Source organism: Camellia sinensis, chromosome 6 (genome assembly GCF_055761805.1).
Source record: "Camellia sinensis isolate YWXY chromosome 6, ASM5576180v1, whole genome shotgun sequence".
NCBI classification, from domain to species: Eukaryota; Viridiplantae; Streptophyta; class Magnoliopsida; order Ericales; family Theaceae; genus Camellia; species Camellia sinensis.
This window is the reverse complement of record NC_138966.1, coordinates 65,602,273-65,611,615: the sequence shown is the minus strand read 5'-3', so window position 1 is coordinate 65,611,615 and position 9,343 is coordinate 65,602,273.

Sequence of the window (9,343 nt, the reverse complement as noted above, 5' to 3'; positions counted from 1 at the left end):
CATTACTCAGTAAATTCTTTGTAAATTATTCAGTACATTACACAGTATATTACTCAGTAAATTCCCAATAAATTAAATTACTCAGTAAATTCTCAGTAAATGGCTCAGTAAAATCCCAGTAAATTCTCAGTAAATTACGATGCAAATTACGATGTAAATTCCCAGTAAATTACTCAATAAATTTCAAGTAAATTTATATTAAACTACATATTAAATTCTCAGTAAATTCTCAAAAATTACTCAGTAACATATTCAGTATATGCGCAGTAAATTCTTAGTAAAACATTCAGTAAATTCTCAGTAAACTACTCAGTACATTACTTAGTAAATTACTCAGTAAATTACTCATTAAATTTCCTTGTAAATTCTCAGAAAATTACTCAGTAAATTCTCACTAAATTACTCAATAAATTCCCCGTAAATTCTCAGTAAATTCTAAGTAAATTACTCAGTAAATTCCCAATAAATTCTCTATAAATACTCAGTAAATTAGTCAGTATATTACTCAGAAAGTTCTCAGTACATTCTCAGTAATCACTCAGTACATTACTCAATAAATTCCCAATAAATTAAATTACTCAGTAAATTCTCAGTAAAATCCCAATAAATTCTCAGTAAATTACGCAGTAAATTCCCAGTAAATTACTAAATGAACTCTCAGTGTATTGCTCAATATATTCCAACTAAATTCAGATTAAATTACTTAGTAAATTCTCTGAAAATTCTAAGTAATTACTCAGTAAATTCTTATTAAATTCTTAGTAAATTATTCAGTAAATTCTCAGTACATTACTCAGTAAATTCTTTGTAAATTATTCAGTACATTACATAGTATATTACTCAGTAAATTCCCAGTAAATTAAATTACTCAGTAAATTCTCAATAAGTAGCTCAATAAAATCCCAGAAAATCCTAATAAATTCTCAATAAATTACGCTGTAAATTCCCAATAAATTACTCAATAAATTCTAAGTAAATTTAGATTAAATTACATATTAAATTCTCAGTAAATTATTCACTAATTTCCCAATAAATTCTCAATAAATTCCTAGTAAATTACTCATTAAATTCTCAGTAAATTAATTAGTAAATTCCCAATAAATTCTCAATAAATTAATAGTAAATTCCCAATAAATTCTCATAAATTATTCAACAAATTCTCAGTAAATTCTCAGTAAATTACTCAATAAATTTCCAGCAAATTCTTAGTAAATTTCCAGTAAATTCTCAGTAAATGATTCATTAAATTCCAGGTAAATTCTGAGTAAATTACTCAGTGAATTAATCAGAAAATTTTGAGTAAATTGCCAATAAATTCTCAGTAAATTACTTAGTAAATTACTTGGTAAATTCTCAGTAACTTACTCAGTAAATTCTCAGTAAAGTACTCAGTAAATTCCCAGTAAATTCCCTGTAAACTCTTAGTAAATTCTCAGTAAATTACTCAGTGAATTCTCAGTAAATTCCTAGTAAATTCTAAATAAATTACTCAATAAATTCTCGTAATATTACTCAGTAAATTACTCAGTAAATTCCAAGTTAATTCTCAGTAAATTACTTAGTAAATTCTCAGTAAATTCTCTGTAAATTACTAAGAAAATTACTAGTAAATTCTCAGTAAATTCCAGTAAATTACTCAATAAATTCCTAGTAAATTCTTAATAAATTACTCAGTAAATTCTGATTAAATTACTCAGTAAATTCCTAATAAATTCTTACTAAATTACTCGATATATTGCTCAGTAAATTCCCAGTACATTCTCAGTAAATTACTCAGTCCATTACTTAGTAAATTACTCTATAAATCCCCAACAAATTAAATTACTCAATATATTCTCAGTAAATTACTCACTAAATTCTCAGTAAATTACTCACTAAACAACTCAGTAAATTACTCAGCAAATTTCCAATAAATTCTTAGTAAATTACTTAGCAAATTCCTAGTAAATTCTCAGTAAATTCTTAATAAATTCTCAATAAATTCTTAGTAAATTCTCAAAAAATTCTCAAAAAATTCTTAGTAAATTACTTAGTAGATTCTCTGTAAATTCTCAGTAAATTCCTAGAAAATTCTCAGAAAATTACTCAGTAAATTTTGAGAAAATTCTTAATAAATTTCTAGTAAATTCTCAGTAAATTTGCAGTAAATTATTCAGTAGATTCACAGTAAATTCTCAACAAAATTCTTCGTAAACTACTTAGAAAATTCCCACTAAATTCTCAGTAAATTACTGGGTAAATTTTCAGTAAATTCCTAGTAAATTAACTAGAAAATTACTCAGAAAATTTCCTGTAAATTCCAGTAAATTACTCACTAAATTCTCAGAAAATTACTCAGTAAATTCCCTGTAAATTCTCAGTAAATTACTCATTACATAACTCAATAAATTCCCAGTAAATTACTTAGTAAATTACTCTGTAAATTTCTAGTAAATACCCAGTAAATTCCGTATAAATTCAAAGTAAATTCCAAATAAATTTTGTGACGCCCTTAAAATATAATATAAGACAACCATTCACAAAACCCATAAACATAGAAGAAATATTTATCTTTTCATTCATTAGAGTCTTCTTTACAAAATGTATCACGTACGTTACATATTCATAAATGTTCATAACTGAAAATCAACAAAATAATGCCCTGCGAGTTTACAACTTTCCACGTTATCACTTGGTTACAACAAAAGAAGAGTTCTAACTCTTTTACATATAAAGCCCTCGGCTTGAAATTTTACATTAAACACCAAACAAAAATATAAAAAATGGGGCCTTCAACCCCTCAATCTCCCAAGCTATGTCGTTGGAGGTGACATGTCACCTGTACCTGAAAATGGTGTCCCAAGTAGGGTGAGCCAAAGCCCAGTAGAGATATGCTAAACAACATATGAGAATTAACTAAGACATAAGCATCGAATAAATGTGAAATATTCCTAACCAGCACTGTAACAACCCTCACTTTATCTTAGTCATGCTCGCATGCATTCACATGAATTTGTCCTGTTAAGTTTCCATCTACAGACCTTGATTTATTTTGTCTAAGTGTTGCTTGCATGTTTTGTTTCTTGCTTGGTGTGTGTGGCCGATGTTATCTTACGCTTAGGTCACACCCTTGAACCTCTTATATCTAGGACCATCTTGGAATCCATTTTGGTTGACCCCCACCTTCGCCCTGGCATATTGGTCGAGATGTGTATCATCTAGGCCGAGATGTTATCATCTAGACATCCTAAATCCTTGATCCATGCACCTGGTGATCTTGTTCCTAAACTGGTATGACCTAGACCGAGGTGTGGCACATCTAGGCCAAGGTGTGTGTAGACACCCCATTTTTGACCGACCATAAGACTCAGACGTCACCGATTGAGCGCTTGGTGATATTGCATATCGTGCTCGTCCAGAGGTTTCAGAGTCTCGGCCACGAGCCTTGCCTCCGGACTTCCGGACTCTTTTGTGCTTTGCCTCGGTTTGCGAACCAGGCTCTGTTTTCTCTGTTTTCTCTTCCCGAAGGGAGGGAGAGGTCTCATAGATCATCTCTCAGTGGCCGTAGGCTACATTTCGTGGTCGTAGGCCATTTTGCCCGTTTGGAGTCCGGTTTCCGATTTTTTGGAGCTGTTGGCCGTGCGCCTCGGTTCGGGACCGCTTAACCACCTCCGTTCGCTCCGGTTTTTGGCATACATCTTATTTGCTCCCTTTTGAGGGACACTGTGGTCCGAGAGACCGACTTCGTGGTCGAACACCACTCCCGGTGCCTAACAGTCAGTTTTCGGGGCCTCGGGCTGCGCGTTTCGGCCCCCGAACCTTCATTTTGCATCGGTTTTGGTTCGTTTTTGGCAGGGACCTCTGTTTCATTGGTAAGAAGGCCGTAGCAGGGTAGGAGGCCAGTAATTGTTCTGTCAGCCAACTTTATCCCTTCATCGCCCACCGTCGCCCGTTTTTTCTCACTTCAAAGCCAATGTTGACCACCCTTGGGCCATTTTCTTGCACCCTAAACCCCATATTTGTGATGTACACATCTGGGAGGCCACCAATATTTGGTGGCCGGCCAGTAATTGATTTTGAACCTTTTGAACCCCTTTGAAAATTGGGTTGTTCTCTCTCCTAGTTCATTGGCTCCAGTTTTTAACCACTTGGTTGTGTTGTGCACACATCAAAGGCTACCTTTTTTATATGGCCGGCCACTAATTCTCATTGAACCTTTTGACCCTTGGCCGGCCGGCCATGGGAGGTAGCCGGCCGGCCACCTGCAACCTCAATAACCGGCCGGTCATGCTCCTTGCATCAAGTACAGTGCAGATATGCATCTCTTTTCTCCCCAGATTGTGTATCCGGGGGGGTGCATTTTTTGAGGGAAACTTGGATTGTTTTCCCTCCATTTTTCCCCCCTCTTTCCCCCCTCTTTTGTCTATATAACAGCAGCTCCAGCTCTGTTATTAGGGTTACAAAATTTTTCCTTAAGCCCCTTGCATTGCATCTCCATCTCTCTATACTTCAACCCTCCAAACTCTCAAGTCCTATACCCATTTCTTCACCAACCCATAGCCCCACCCTTCCATCCTCCATTCCAGGAGCTGGAGGTTGTTCTTCAGAGCCTAGGAGTGCTGCATCTTGGTCCAAAAGGGTGCCAAAGACTAGTCTTCAAGGGTGAGTCCCTATTATCTTTTTTTGTGCTTTATTTTGTTCAATACATTAGCCACACTTGCTTGCTGTTTTGGGCTCTGACCCTAACTGGAACTAGGCTTATTTTGAGCTATTTTTCATGTTTGTTTAAGGGCCTCTCACTATTTGAGGCCTCCTTATTGCACTTGCTTCATTGCCTCTCTTGTATGCCATTTTCTTGTGTAGTATTTTTGGCCTATGTATAAATTGTTTTGAGGCATGTCATAAACTGTAAATAAGCTTATTTTGAGCCCTTATTCAACATTGTTGAAGGGATCATCACTGTTTGAGGCTTCCACTTGCTACTTGCCTTTATATCTCTCTTTTGGCTCCATTTTTGCATGATTTGTTAGCCTCTTATGCTTCTGTTTTTGGGCTCTGGTCCGAACTACAAATGACCTTATTTTGACCCCTCTTCATGTTTTATTAAGGGTCTTTCACTGTTTGAGGCATCCTTTTTATACTGTGTTATAGCTCTCTTTTTGGCCTTATTTTGCATAGCATTTTGAGCATTCTTGTACACTGTTTTGGGTCTGGCCACCAACTGGAAAAGATCATGTTTTGGGTCCCTCTTCAACATTGTTGAAGGTCCCTCTCATGTTTGAGGCTAGCAGCCATGACTTGCTTCTTTATCTCACATTTAGGGCCATTTTTGCATGCTAGTTTTGCCCTATTTGTGTTTATTGTTTGACCTTGCTTAGAACTGTGAATGTGTTTATTTTTGGGCTTTCTTGACTCTGTCTTTACATTCCATGTTCAAATAATGCATTTTTTGTATAGCTATAGGCCAATGCATAGGCCTAGTTTTGCATTTCGGTTTCATTTCATGCACCGGGTGCCATGTTTCCATGATTCGGGACTGTTTTGGGTCATATTTTAGCGCTGAAAATTGCATGCTTGGATGCCATATTCCATGCCTTGCCATGTCTTGTTAGAGTGGCATTTTGTGCCTTAGGTTCAGTCATCGGTTTACGTGCATGTGTGCACGCATTTCGAGCATCTCATTTTCATCTCATGGCCTCCTATGTGAGTATGGCTGAGGTCCACTCATGTTGGTGTAAGCCCATTGTGCATTGTGTATGCCATTTCATTTCATAGCATTGCGTATGCTAGGTTGAATGTTAGAGCATTGTGTATGCCATGTTACCTCGTGCATCGTGTATGCCATTTCATAGCATTGTACATGCTAGGTTGTATATTAGTTGCATTCATGCATATCATGCATATTGCATTGTGCTTGGGATAGGAGTTAGCCCGAGCACGGGAAACGAGGTACGTTTTGTACTCCGAGTGACGGAACGTGTCTCAATTCCCTGTCGCTGACACTCCGGATTATCCATGATGGAGTCTAGGCCCTATTGTGTTTATGTGTGCATTCATTCCATATTGAGTCATGCAAATCGACTCCTCAGCCATCATGCATCGATATGCGTGATTGGTGGCACGAGGATCGAGGCATGCATATATTTGTGAAAATACATTGCTATGCCCCTTTCCTGCTCTCTGTTGTAGCAAATCAAGAATTAGCAACCTTCCGAAGCTTGGCGCGCTTTCCAAGAATAATTGTAAAACAGAGGCTAATTAGGGCATCCCAGTGGATTTCCGCGCAAGGCAGCCCAGACATGCATCATCCATCATCTGAAGAAGAGTCAAGGCAGTCCCTGGCTTGCACGCCAGTTTATTATTTTTCTTAGTTAATTTGTAAATTAATTAGGAATTTGTATATATTTGGACTGTACTATTTGGATTGTATTATTTGGACTGTACTATTTATTCGGACCCTCTGCGCGAGGGCACAACTGTAATAAGTGTGCGTGTGTGTGATGTATGTCTTCCAACCCCACGTCTTTCTCCCTTTTATTTACCAGCTTATGATGGTTAGATTAGGGAACGTTTCAATTAGCATACAGTATGATAGCATGTTTGCATTCATTTATCTGTATTGCATGCACCGGGCTCGGCGCATCATACTAACTGCATTGTATTTTCAATTTCAAATTGAATACATGTTAGCTGTAGCATTTCATATGCCATGTTTAGAAATAGTCGAGCCTGTTATAGTTGCATTTTTGCATGTGTTGCATTAGGCATTTCTGTATAATTAGGATCATGCATGGATTTCTAATTAGCTTTTGTTTTGGCTTGGAGTACTCGGTAAGTTTTATGCTTTAGCTTCCTTGCATGTGTGTGAGTGACTGCCATAAATAGCATGCTTACCATGAGGCTGTGTGCTTATATGATATAACTGCCTGAATGCCTGTGGGTGAAGGTTGGGTTATTTGGATTGGAACAATTCATCAAATGTGTGTTTTAAGCCCACTAGATAGTAGGAGGTGTAGATCACCTATTTGTTGGACAGAGGTCGGAGACAGAGCTTTGCTTGGGCCTGAAATTGTACAAGACACCTCTGAAAAGATCAAAACTATTCAGCAAAGGCTCAAAACAGCTCAAGACCGACAGAAGAATTATGCAGACGTTCGGAGAAGACCTCTTGAATATGAGGTCGGCGACCATGTGTTCATCCGTGTTTCTCCGATGAAAGGCCAAGTCAGGTTTGGGAAAAAGGGCAAGTTGTCGCCTCGTTACATTGGACCGTTTCAAATTTTGGAGAGACTTGGTCCAGTTGCTTATAGAGTTGCTTTGCCACCGGGATTCGAGCAAATCCATAACGTGTTTCATGTGTCAATGTTGAGGGGTTACCTCCGAGACCCGTTACATGTGATTGATTATCATCGGGTAGCTATTGATGAGAATATGGAATACGCTGAATGGCCAGAAAGAATCGTTGACCGACAAGTGAAAGAATTGAGAAACAAGTCCATCCCAATGGTGAAAGTAGAATGGAAGGAACACTATGGGACGGATGCTACGTGGGAAAAAGAGGAGGAAATGCGACTACGCTATCCACATTTGTTTCCCGACGAAGGTAAATTAAGTTTGGAGGACCAAACTTCCTAAAGGGGGGAAGACTGTGGCATCCCTGTTCTGTATTATGCTAATTGGTCCTTAAGTTGTTTATGGTTATGTGTTTAGCATGGTTTTGTATGCCATTATGTGAAAATATGTGGTTTTGAATTTCTATCTGTTCACCGTAGGAATATCTATTTGATTTTACCGCTTCGAAAATTAAATTGGAGGCCTTATCGGCCACAGAACCCGAAATTGATTACGCCGTTGTGATTGGCATAATTTTTAGAGCCTACGGTGAAATTTAATTGAAAAATTGATTCGGGTTAGATTAAACCGATTAAATTGATGAATTAGAGCCCAACTACTTTATTATTATAATCTTGGCTTTAGTGGATTTTGTTGTCAAGCTTTAAACACTCAATCTCTCCCTCCCTAGCCTCATTTTGACTAATATTAAACTCAAAGAAGAGAAGAGAGGGCCGGTTGTAGAGAGAGAAAGGGAGAGACTTGTGTAATTTGGGCTCAAGACTTGGGAATTTGAAGATCTAGCTCAAGATTTGGCTAGAGCTTGAGGGTTGAAGCTCTTAAGTAAGTGAATTCATGGACTCTTGTTTGTAATTTGTAAGTTCAAAGTTGATAGAATGTTAAAGAGCATGTAATAAGTTGATTTTTGTTGAGTTTGAAGTCTTGGAACTCATGCATGTAAGAAATTACTTTGAATCTGCATGTTTGAGCTTGAAACACATGATTCATGTAGAGTTTTGGTTGAAACTCATGTTGTAATCGCCATTTGTACCATCTAAGTTGAGAATGATGAGCATCTCCCACATGCATGTACAAATCATGGGAGTATAAGTCTTGAATGTTTGAATTTGAGCATGTTGTTGATGGGTTTGAGATATTTTGGGACATGCATGTAGATAAATCATGAAATTGAGCTTCCTGGTGTTGTAATCTTGTATTAGTAGCATGTTAGCATGTGTAAATGTGTAATTTGAGCCATTGCATGCAAGTATTGTAGCTGGAAAACCGATTTGGAGCTCAAGAACACAATCTGGGAAACCCAGAATTTTGATGTCCGCTCGAGCGGGGTAATTGACGCTCGAGCGGGAAAATCGTGCTCCCAGCGCTTTTGCAGAGTTGGATGTCTGCTCGAGCGGGATACCTTACACTCGAGCGTGGAGTTTGTAAGACGGGCCTTCAGCTCGAGCGCTCTATTCCACGCTCGAGCGCATTTTTCATGCAACCAGTACTTTTGCAGGCCTTAAGGGTCCGCTCGAGCGGGTAAGTACACGCTCGAGCGGGGACCCTAATTTCTGGAATTTTGTTCATCCGTTCTGTGTTTCGTTTTCCGTTCTCTTTCACTTGTAATCACTCTTAGGCATGTGTTAAACATTATAAATGAGTTAATGAGATAAGAATAAAGCCTAAAGAGGAATATGTGAATTAAGGGACGGATTGAATTGTTAAGGACCCTTTTGTGTGCATGGAATGTGTAGGGTCAAGCTCCAGGGCGAATCCACAAGCCGATCACTGTGAGTAATATCAATATTTGAAAGCTTGTCAATGTCCAATTGTTTATTCCCTTATAAACTTTATGAGTTGTTAGTTGGGATCGTGGACAAAAGTCTGACAGGAATGAATGAATGGACCAAAGGTCGTTTTGATGTGAATGAATGGACCGAAGGTCGTTTTGATGTGAATGAATGGACCAAAGGTCGTTTAGATATAAATGAATGGACCAAAGGTCGTCCTGATGTAAATGAATGGACCAAAG